Genomic DNA, 12,701 nt, shown 5'->3' on the forward strand with positions numbered 1-12,701 from the left:
TCCAAGCTGCATGTTATAAAATTATCTTCTCCGAAATGTGGAGATACTGTCATGGATTCAGTTGGGTTTCCTCTGTGGGCAGTTTTAGTCTTGTACCCTTTAGCATTAAAATTTTATTTATTTTAAATGGGGCTTTGAAGCATGTATACAGATTTTTTTAAAAGGTCTAATGATTCACTAACATCCTAACATGCACTATGGCCTTAGCTCAATAGGGTGAAGGTGATTGGCATTCATATATCGCTTCTGAAAGGCACACACCCATATGCATTGCCTTACTTACGGTATCCCTCATATATCATTTCCAATTTTCACCTCATGGAGGCTAGCTTTTACCAAGGAAAGAAAGATATCTCAGTTGAGACAGTTTGCCTTTGAACATGCAAGCAATTCCTCGGCTGCTATGCTCAGTTTGGTATATTATCTGGTGGAAAGGCAGCTGCCTTTCAACTTTTTTCCACAGGTGTTCCTAAATTCAACACACAGAAAGCTTTCCACACCTTTCTGGGTTCTCCCACCTCCCCAACCCCCTCTGCAATTCCTAGCAAATGTTGGCTATTAAAGCAGGAAGCAGAGCCTAGCAAAACAATGTCAGCCTTATCTTCAATTTCCTCTCCTTCAGAGCTAACTGCGCTCCGTAAATCCTTGTACTTTGGGTTAAGATCCCTGAAATTCTCAATGAAGTTTTTAGGGCCTTCTACAAAGCCCTGTGTAATGAACGAGACTCTCTCTGAGTTCAGCGGGCTTTGTATTAAGACTTTAAAGGACTGAGACATGCCACATGATAAATATTCAGGGGAACAAAGAGTTGCCTCAGTCTCAGGATATGAATTAAAGAGTTTGAGGGTCTTGTCCCATTTTTTTTTTTTTTTTAAAAAAACAGGAATGTCTAAAAGTCACAAATCATTTTCTCATTTTTCTTTCTTTTATCAAGTGATACCTAACATGTTTCGGTAACTGTAAAAAAAAAGAATCAAGTGCTTTAAGTATCAGAATAGAAATGTGCTTTTATTTTTATTATTCTAAAGTAAGAAAAAAATCTCTCTTAAAAAGTCATGGAATTCTGTGCTTAGAAGCCAGTGTGGTGCAGTGGTTAGAGTGACAGACTAGGACCTGGAAGATCAGGGTTCAAATTCTCACTCGGACACAACGCTCACTGGGTGACCTTGGGCCAGTCACTGCCTCTTAGTCTTACCTACCTCACAGGGTTGTTCTGTAGATAAAATGGAAGCTGAGGGCGAACTATGTACATCACCTTGAACTCTTTGGAGGAAAAGGTGGGATATAAATGCAGTAAAATAAATATTTGGTATACCAACACAAGGAAATCACTTGATTGCTCTGAACATGATTTATAACCAAATAAATAGTCTGGCTCCACTGACATGCATTGCTTGTAAACCGTTTAGAGGTTTTGTTTACTGTTAAGCAGTATACAGATCTTGTTAAATGAAGGAATAGTGACCAGTGGACTGTAAATACCAGCTGTCTTGTTTTATCTGTGTTGCTGGCTCAGGCACAGGTGCTTGAACCAGCCCGTATTGTCAGTTAGACTAGCGCTGATGTGTGCAATACCTAGCAACAATGTGGTTGCTTTCAGTGCATCCAAACCCTGATGGCTTCCTTCCCCTCAATCATATAACCCTTCTATCAAAGGGTTTTGAAGGTTTTGAGGTGTAATGGTGGTGCCTTAATGTGGGAGGAATTGAAAGTCAGAATGTGGACAGCATACACACCATGTATTCAAAATTGACTAAGGGTGCTGAGGATTATAGCTCTGTAAATTACAATTCCCAGGATTCCATTGGGGGAATGTGCTATGAATAGTGTGTACACAGCCACGGCCACACATTTCAGGCAGCATGGCATAGCCAAGAGCCCAGTTTTGTATTTTTGCCCTTATGTTAGGCTCAGGTCTGATGTCATCCAACAACATTCTTGGGTAGCTTCCAGGGACCTGGTAGAACTCATTTCTGACACAAGCTATGCCCCTCCAATAAAAAAAATAATGTCCTGTGTTCTAAGTAGCAGGGCATTTCCCACAATTCCACACAGCATATTGCTGATGGAGACCCACCATGTGTTATTTTGCCCGGGATCTTTTCAAATCTGGGCCTGGTGATGCTGAATGTGCATGATGGAAAGTTTGTCCTATTGTGTGAACAATTTCACCACGGGAACTGCTCTGAAATATACCTTTATCTTAGCACAGGAAATCTTCCTTCCAAGAAACAAAAGAGTTAATTAAAGGGGGGAGGGGGGAATAGCTGAATATCAAAAATGAAATAAATTATCCAGGACATATTGTGCCCATAGAAGTGATGCCAAAAGTTACTATTTTGAAAAGCTGTCAGATGGAGGCGTTTGGTGGTTTTGCAGAGCAGATATAGAGTAGAGAATGCCTCCCTAGAGTCATAGTCTGTTGATGCTGTGTAGCTTTAATTGAGATCTGATTCCAGGCTGTTCTCCCACTTCTGCCGTTGGCAGTCGCTGCTACCTGTGGGTGGATGAAATTCCAGATGTAGAAACTCAAAACGTGAGCCTAGCCTACCCCTCTCCCCCATACACAAACTCCTCCACCCCAAACCGACATCTCATGGGACTGCTAATGGGAAGCTGAAACGCTTTGGAGAAATTAAAATAAAACTCACTGTCTCCTCTCAAGGAAAGGTGGCGGGGGGGGGGGGAGTAAACAGAATAGATTTTTCTCTATTTAAAGCAATTAAAACAAAACCCATTATGCCCATGCGACAAAACTGAGCAGCACATGCAAAAGCTAAGGCTCTAAAATAATAGCCAAGCAAAAACAACTGGCTCTCTTTTCATCCTTGTTGCTGCTGACATGGCCTCCGTGCTCAAGTGAAATGTATGTGATAGATTTGCACTCGGAGGCCAGCTATCTTTCTAATAATAATAGGAATGCTAATACTGATTGTGGGGATCATGAGTGCTGATGAGCTGTGCATACCAGGGGTATGAATCAACAGAATATACTTCCAACTGCTTGGCTAGGCAGTCCTTGAATCACACAGCTCCAGGGGACTGTAAAATATGAAAACCAGACAGATGTGCTTTAGAGAAATAAAAATAAAAGAGAAGGACTGGGCCGAAATGTTTCTTTCCTTCCCATTCTCCAGTGCGGGTGCAAGGCAGAACAAGTGTCAGCTTACATTTTGCTTAAATTAAAATTGGACCTTGCACAAATCATGCTACTATATATTATTTATTTTATCGTTAGAACAGACAACAGAAATAACAATAAGAACATGTATAACACGTCAGCACCAAGCAGCAGAAGCGATACACAGAATCCAAAATAGTCACCACATATTGACGTGAGAGTCTGTTTAGATGTTTTCTGAGAGGACGAGTTTTGATTAACAACTTGAAAGCCTCCAGTTCTCGTGGATTTTGTTATTGAGATAGTGTAGGTTGGGCTGCTGTTGGAAGGCTCTCTTTGGCCCCACCCACACTGCATATTTAAGCATTCACAATTGTATCCCTAACGGGGGGTTCATCTGCTGAACGAGACTATGTGCCCACATTGACACCATCTATTTAAAGCATTATGTTGCTGCTTGAAACAGCCATGGCTTCCACCAAAGAATCATGGGTAGTGTAGCTTGTTAAGGGTGCCAAGAGTAAACCCAATTCCCTTAATGGAGCTACAGTTCCCAGATTTCCTTGGGAATAAGGATTGACTGTTAAACCTCTTTGAGAAATGTAGCTCGGTGTGGGGAATAAGGACCTCCTGACAACCCACAGCACCCTTAACAAATTCCAATCCCAGGATTCTTGGGGAAAAGCCATAATACCACATTAACTTTGTGGTGCAGAACCTCCAAGACACTAGTCCAAAGGCTGGAGCAATCCATCCTTCATTCTGAATAGTCACAATGTGATGCAGCCATTTAAGGAATTTCCCTTTAAATTCTGCAGAGATATGAGATGGACTAAATCCCATACCCAAGTGGAACTTGTATGACGCAGAAGTTAATGGCTCCATCCCTCTCTAACTCAGAAGTAAACCCATTTGCTTTCAACAGAGCTTATTGCATGACTAGGCATGACAGCCCCAGCCCCCAGGGAATGTGGGAAAAGAAATAAAGCCTCTGACAATGTTATGGAATTAAAATTAGGCCACAACTTTATTAAACTTCCGAATGTAGGAAGACCTTGGCTTAGGCCTTGAGTGTGTATCTCTCCCAGCCCCTCAGTCGGGGAACTGGGGCACATCAGGGTAAATGGGATAGGGGGTACTCTGTGTGACGTAAGTGTAGGCAGGCAGCTGAGCCCATATCCCCACACGCAAGGTAGTTCACTGACAACCTTTCGGTGTATGGCCAGTGGCACCCATTTATATAACTCCTTTAAGAGGGGACCCTGGAATCGTGGCCACAGGGGGGTGAGTCACCACTCCTCCCTCCCTTATAGGGAAGAAAAGACTAAAGGATTCCATCCAAGGCCATAACCGCCAAAGTTATGACAAATAGCTACGGGGAAGACAAAACCTGCCAATGCAGGAAAATTTCTTCCCGGTCCTTCAACAGCAACCAGTCAAAGACTGTAGCAGCCCGCTAAACAGGAAGAAAAAGTTAACCTGTAAACAGAAAACATTAACAAAGGGAGGGTAGGGAGGATGAATCTCCAGAGCCGTGTGTCTGGCTCCTCCCCCTATTTATAACGGGTCTGGCCCCACTTCCCAGGAAACGAAACTTAAAGCTGAGGCTGGGCGTGAACCTCTGAATAATACACTGAGAAGCAGGCCAGCCCCCTTCTACTAGCAAGTTCCCTGGGAACTGTAGCACCGCACACGATCCCGCAAAAGGCACCCACAGCATAGTGTGAGTGCTCATTTCCTTCAAATGTATACATAGGATCTCAGCTAATGGTGTATTCCATGATTGTCTACCCAGAAATAAACCCATTAAGTTCAGTGTGAGACTTCCCCTAGGAATGTGTGCACAGAATTGCAGCCTCGTTCTTTTTTTGAATTATGCTTGTTATCACAGTTGTTATGCCTCTGTAATTTATCTCACAACTATCATCACTATCGCAATTATAACATGAGAAAAGTTCTGCAATCTGTGTTTTGTTATATTTCTACTATTCTCCTGGGTTTGCAGCTACCATATTATCTACAGCCACACCTTTCTTTCATCAAACTATATGTTGAGACGATATTAAGAGCTGCCTTTCTCTTATCTTCCTTCTGAAAACCTAACAGAAGACAATGCTCCTTCGATTTAGCCTGGCTGTCTTAATTTCCATTACAATTTAAAACACAGCAGGATGACTTGAATGTGTCTGTGAAATATGGCAGGAAGATTCAGTTTAAACCTATTAGTTAGAATAAAACGAACAATTTCAAAGGCATTTCTGGCAATTATTTTTGTTAAAAACGTTGTTTTCTGTCAATATTCAGATTGCAAATCAGTTTCAAAACAAATCAGTTTTCGCTCCATCCATGGTTTTCAGAAACCCAAAGTGCTTATTCTGTTACACATGTTAAACATTGGCTCCCCTATCAATTTCATTGCTGCATGCTACCCAAGACACAGTTTAGTGATGGACATTTCTTGTGATCCAAATTCTCAGCTGGGGCAAAGTAATCTGACTGTATTTTTTAAAACACATTTCTTTAAAGGGGGTAATGGACACGAACCACCCTGTTTTGCATGCACAAGTCAGAAAGCTATGCACATGGTACAAAGTCCTTATGATGTTCATTGGCGGTCTCAAATCATTCCTCATTCTTTGCTGATAGGCATGCTTAGCGCTGAATGGAGTCCTTGCCATCAGTGATAATCTGTGTAGCTCCCATCCTCTCCAGAGAAGTGTACACAGGCAAGACGTGCTATTAACATAAAAAGCACACATTCTCAATTCATTAGGAGGAACCAGGCTGCTGCGTCCATGTCTTGCAAGCATTCATGGATTTCTTGTTAACTTGATGACTGAGTGCAATGTGTATATTTGGCAGAGTAGGTAACTAAGGAAAGTGCCTCATATTGAGTCAGACCTTGGGTCCATCCAGCTAAATAACATCTACGCTGGCAGAGATTCTCTGGGTTTTCAGACAGGAGTTCTTCCCAGCCCTACGTCAAGATGTTGGGATTCTAACTTCAGATCTTCTCCATGCAAAGCATGGGCTCTTGTTCTTCTGTGATTGTACGTGGATGCCCAAGTCTTCTGCAATTTCAACCCTGAGCAAACTTGAGGTGTATTTTGAATGTCTGGTCTGAGTCTTTGAAAGGAACCTACACAGAGGATCAAAAGATTGACAAAATCTAAAAATGGTGAAAATGCCATTTATCACATTTTGTCTGTCTTTTAAGTCCTGTGTGGGAAAACTACTTAACAAAAAATCTAAACCATCCAAAACGTGGCAACATTCTTGACCATTCCATACAACTGAGGCAGACTCTAGCTGCCAAAGGTTATGGCACAATTGATTTTGCAAAACCTAAGATATCATAGTACCCTTTCTTTCTGTTTCTCCTGCCTGCCCCCTGGTAGAATTTTTGTCTTCAAATTTAGAAGCTCCAGATTAAAACAAAACAAAGCATAGAAGACCCTTGATTTGCCAGGGTCCCTACTTGGCAGTGTAACTGGCATAAAAACAGCACAACTCTCTCTTTCTCTCTTTGTGTGGGTGTGCATGTGCAAATCTTGAAGGAAGATTATTTTCTTTTTCCTCCAGTGTTAACAGAAATGTAGTGAATCCCTTTATCTCCAAATATTGTTGTCTAAACTAGGAAGGTAGAGCAGCATTTTTAATACTGATGGTCCGACAGAAAGGAGAAATTGGTGGTTTTCATCAGTGAGCTCTTTGATTGAAGGCAGATAGTTACTTAGGTCTCATTACATGTGGTTTGCTTGGCTAAAAATAGAGACATTCAAAGCTTGACATCAATGTCTTAAAAGCCACTCATGGGATTGACAACAGCTTCTTTCTTTAAGCCACTTAATTTTTTGCCATCAAATTAATATTTTATTATTCCTGGGGGCCCTCTACATGGTCTTTATGGTTTTCACAAGAACAACATGAACTGCTCATACAAATATTAAATTGTGTCAGGAAAACCCGCTGAGAGAAGGTGCTGGAACTAAATGTTTTGGTATCGAAGAGAAGTAATTAACTGCTGGACAAGGGCTTAAAACTTGCAAAGGTTCATTTTTAAAGAAAGGCCAGAAGGGAATGAAAAATGTAAAAAAAGTAGAATGTCAAGGAACAATACATGCCAACCAAAATGTTTGGTCATCGTCCCCACACACAGCCAAATCCTAGAACATCGCGTTCAAAGGATTTGATCAAGAATCATCTCTTGGAAAACAAATATTTCACAACTTTAAACCTTTGCATAGCTCACACAAGAGAATGATTTCACAAAAGGAAGCAGGTTTTTAATTTGCTGTCACTGATCACAAGAGTATCAATTATTTTTTGATGGGGCCTTCTTTCATCTTTTACCTGAAGAGATATTCATTGCTTTATAGACCTTTTCTTTTTCATCAGTCACTCAGAAATAAAAGATTTATGATGTCAGGTGTGTTTTTTTCCCCTCCCCTAACCTCACTGTAGCACAAAGGAACACATTTGTTTAAAATGTATGCTGCTCACACCAAAGTAATAGTTCACCAAAAGAACAAAGAGCCACCATTAGGCTTCCCATTTTAAAATGTTTCAATGCTGCATTTTTAACAATCAGATGGTAGAAATCCATAGACAAGAATAAATGTCATGGGTTTCTTATTTTGATTCAAAGGGCCCCTTTTTCCAGATTTGATATTTTAAAATTTCATCTTCAACCCTAAAATTTTAGCTATTTATTTATTTAAAAATAAAGAATTATAGTTGGCCCGAGATTACACAAGCCCCACATTGGTTATGTTACAATCTGATTTCTTCCAGCTTTGCAGTTCAATGTATCTATGATAAATCCTCCTTTTTGGTTCATGTTTGAAATCTCAGGAATTGGGGTATATGGTTTCTTCAATTGGTACAACAACAGGATGAACACAGTAACTACAGAAGACCAATTGTGGAGGACACAGTTGGAACAGACACATTGCAGATGAAAGAAATGGGTACGGGAAGGTAATCGAAGAAGGGGACATCGGAAGCCAATTCTGGATGAGCAGAACAGGATGGCTCCATACAAGAGACGAGAAGTAGGTCAGCGTCGCTTGGCAGAGGGAAGAGCAGAGTGAGCCAACCTTGTCAGAAAGACTTGCAATGGAGATGGATGATTCCACTGAAGAAGAAAGGAATGAGCCAAACCTGTCAGGATAGAGCCAGGCCAGACTCATCAGGGGAATGGGGAGTGGTGCAAGCGAGCGCCATTGCTGCGGAATTTACAAAGCCTGAAATCAATATAACTTCAGGATGAAGAAACAGGAGACCTAGCTAGGGGAGGAAATGAAAATGCCTTGCCAATAAAAGAGCTTAGCTTAGAAATAAGAACAGAAAACAATATATTGCTCTGTGCTAAAATACTTCTGCACAGGGAGACTAAAAACAGCAACCCTATATGTGCTTGCATGGGAGTCAGTCTCATTGAGTGTGGTGGGGCTTACTTTTGAGTAGACATGCATCGAATTCCTATGTAAGAGTCACCTCCACAAAGCTGTAGCTTCTTGTTCATTAGAGTAATTTAAAGATGGGGAGGCAGAATAGAGTTGTTTAGCACTTTCTCTGACTTCCTGATCTTCAAAATGAAGTTAACCATATAAACTATCAGGTTGAGGATGAAATTAGAGTAAAAACACAGTAGCCAACAAACAGTGTGGTTTTAATCTTATTTCCTAGTGTGGAACTCCTAACAATTTATCACAGTTTATTTGGAACCTAAGGAGCTAATCATGAACCATTATGTGCAAAATCCTATAACAAGAGTTCTAATGCTGAATCTTTGAAGGAAGGATCTTACCGAGAAGTCATAGAGGATGAATTCCTTGTTTGTCTGCTCCAAATCTCCACCTCAAGTGGCCTTCAGAAAGCACCTTCAAATGTGGTTTGAGATTTTATGAAGGAAAAACAACTGGGAGGGAGAAGGATTTAGAACAGGGGAAAGATCAGTGGGGAAATAGTTTTAAAATGAAACAATATATATATATATATATACTGCCACTGCTCTGCTAAAACTCCATTACATCTTTCCCCCCCAAAAAATAATAATTAAGAAAGAAAAGAACAACACTGTTGAGACCTTTTACATACATTTCCATGTGATGTAAGGGTATATCTCTTAATTAACCTCCAAATAGACTTTTAAAAACCAAAAACCAAAATATATCTCAAACTTCTCACCAGCTTATGTTCAACAACTAGTCTTTTAGTCTTTAAACGTCAGTCAAATATACCCTAAATAATGGTTATCTGTGTTTGATACCTGTATTGGCTATGTATATTGAATGATACTTGATTTGATATTTGATATTTTACTTAGCTACTTCATATCAGTATTTTTATGCTTGACATGCAAACCTATTCAACAGTTTGCTGCCTCTGGCTAGTTGGCATTTAGTATTTGATAGCATTTGACAGATAGCATGCAATGCTGCTTGGGAATGTGTTTTTTGTTTGTTTGTTTGTTTGTTTGTTTGTTTGTTTGTTTTACAATATTTTGAAGTTGGTAGCTTTCTAAAGTAGATTTTACATTTGATACCTGCTCCTCAAAAATAAATAAATAGAGATGGCAATGAGCCCGAAAGGCTTGAATAATCAGAAATACCAAGACGAAATTTCACATCCAAATAGGTATTTGAATTTCAGATTAGAAAATCTATATCCAAACTTCAAATGGAAAATTGAGGTTTTGATTAGAATAGATTTCATGTAGATTTTGGAAGATTAGGAAAATCCGCATTATCTGCTTCAGCTTTACTTCATTGTATCATTAAAAGAGTAATGGGACAAAAAGTCTCCACAGGGGAAGCTTTGGTGGGACTGATGGGATCATGTATTACCTGCCTCTGCAGTGAACTCTCTGTCAATATTTCAGCTAGAAACAGCACCCCATAAATGTAGCTCTGCACACGGGATACTTCTATTCGCAGAAGGAAGAAAATGAGGTGACTTTTTTCCAATTTCCCATACAGCTTCTGAAAATCTGGTGCTTGGGGGCCCTCTTAAAATGGGGAAGGGGGGCTGGAGGTGGAAGGACAGCGAGCAAAAACTACTCCCCTCCTTCTACTGGCAGATCATGAATGGGACCGAAAGCTGTTTGTGAATGGAAGTCTTCCTTCCATTCATAGAAAGCATACTTAAAATACAAATTTCTGGGGCTTCTAAAGTAGTAGTAGCAGTAGTAACAACAACAAAACATGATACTTGCAGGGTTAATGCAACAGCAAGCTAAAGAACCAAAGGGATACGCACACACAAACTCCATCAGGTATAATTTTCTCCATGGAGTAAAACAAAGAGTTCAAAATTTGAGTAAAGGGTGAAACATGTTAAAATACAGAGTGCCCCAATGCTATCTGAGGTTACATCAAGCCTTTTCCTATTTGCAAACACTAGTAAGCTTTCACGTCCTCCTCCTTCATTTTATATATGACTTGGAACTGCTTGATGTGAAAGGCAGTCCATAAATTGAAACTGCATTTTATTTGAGAGGAGATAAAGATATTGAAATGGCAAAGGGGAAGAGAGAGAAAACACAAAAACACCAGCTTTTAAATGAGACACACGAGCTGAAAATGCAAACCACATTAATCCAAGAGGGTTGAGGGTTCTCTCTCTCTCTCTCTCTCTCTCTCTCTCTCTCTCTCTCTCCCTCCCTCCCTCCCTCCCTCCCTCTCCCAGTTCTTCCCAAGAAAGAGCCAAGAAAAGGAGAGCATTTAAAAGAGTAAAACATAAAACTTAACAACGGAAGATGCTACAAGCTCAGAATAGCAAATAAACGTTCATACCATCAAATGAATGCAAGAGGCCAGGGTGGAAGCCAGCAAAACTGGTTGGAATGTTTAAAGAAAGGATGGAAATGATTAGAATTGGTAAATGGGGGGAAGCTATGTGTTGGTGGTTGGATACGCTTTATAGAGAAAAGTACACACCGCTGCTGAGCTGTGAAATATGACAGGCTCTATGCTGCCCTATGACCGTAATAAAGTATTTGATGATGATGACAGGCTGTAGGTCAGTGGTAGAGCATCTGCTTTGCATGCAAAAGGTCCCAGGTTCAATCCCCAACAACCCCAGATAGTGTTGGGAATATCCCCCACCTGAGAGTCAGTGTAAATAACACTGAGCTAGATAGACTTCCTATGTTCTGAGGTTCCAATTTCCAGGTTGTAGCCTAGAAAACTCAATAGCACACAGTCTTGTACAGTGGTACCTCGGGTTAAGTACTTAATTTGTTCTGGAGGTCTGTTCTTAACCTGAAACTGTTCTTAACCAGAAGCACCACTTTAGCTAATGGGGCCTCCTGCTGCTGCTGCTGCGCCGCTGCAGTGCAATTTAGGTTCTCATCCTGAAGCAAAGTTCTTAACCCGAGGTACTATTTCTGGGTTATTGGAGTCTGTAACCTGAAGCGTATGTAACCTGAAGCGTATGTAACCCGAGGTACCACTGTATTTTGAAGATGGCCTATGATTTTAGGAGTGAGAAAGCCATATAGCTTAATGGTAGAACCAGGGGCGTAGGAAGGGGGTGGGGTGGGGGTGCGGCCCACCCCAGGTGTCATCCTGAAAGAGGGTAACATTTGGTGTGCCCTCTTGCCCGCGACTACGAAGTGTACAGTGAGCGGCAGCCCCGGGGCCACCAGCAAAGCAACAAAGCCACTCGCTGTAGGCTTGGGAGTTGTGGCGGGGGGGGGCACCATTGCCCATGATCCCAGCTGGAGGAGGAAGGCAGGCAGGGGAGAGGACGGGTGTTATCCCTGAAGGGGGTGACATTCGGTGCGCCCCCTGCAGGCGGATCGGTGCAGCACCGATCACACCCCTGGGAGGATCGCCCCACCCCCGGGGGCACATCATGTTTGCCACTCCAGGTGCCCAAGCTGCTTCCTCCACCACTGGGTAGAACACATGATCTGCTTGCAAAAGGTCCCATGTTCAATATCCAGCATCTCCAGGTAGTACAAGGAGGACACCATGTCTGAAACCCTGGGGAGCCACAGCCACTCAGTGCTGACAGTACTGAGAAAGACAGACCAAGTGGTCTACACAGAGAGACATAAAGTGCCTTTGCTGCCTTCCACAGATGAATTTTGGGGTCAGTGTTCACACTGAGTTGCCTTCACATTGTCGGTCTGTTGTTATTTTGGTGTTTTGAAGATGCCTTCTGGTAGAACAGTTGTAAGCCATCTTACATTTTGCCATGCATTCTGAAGCCCTTCTTGCCTTTGGGTGGAAACTGAGAGCACCTTCTCTGCGGACCTACTGTTGAGGAGGGTAGCAATATGGAGCCATTTCCTCTCTACCTATGACTCCCTCTCCACCCAATCTGCACTGGGTATGTGGGCTGGAGAAGAAGAGTCATTGGCCATTTCCCCTGTTTTACTGACAGATGTCTTTTATCAGCAGAGGGACACTAACTGAACACCACCTGCTGATTTCAATGGGACATTAAAGCAACTAATGTTGGGGGGTATTGGTTTGTTTTTATTATGTATTTTGTGTTCTTTATCTTGTATTTTTATGTTGTGAACCGCCCTGAGATCTACGGATGAAGGGCGGCATACGAATTTGAA

The sequence above is a fragment of the Podarcis gaigeae genome (genome assembly GCF_964106915.1).
Source record: "Podarcis gaigeae genome assembly, chromosome: 6".
Taxonomy (NCBI): domain Eukaryota; kingdom Metazoa; phylum Chordata; class Lepidosauria; order Squamata; family Lacertidae; genus Podarcis; species Podarcis gaigeae.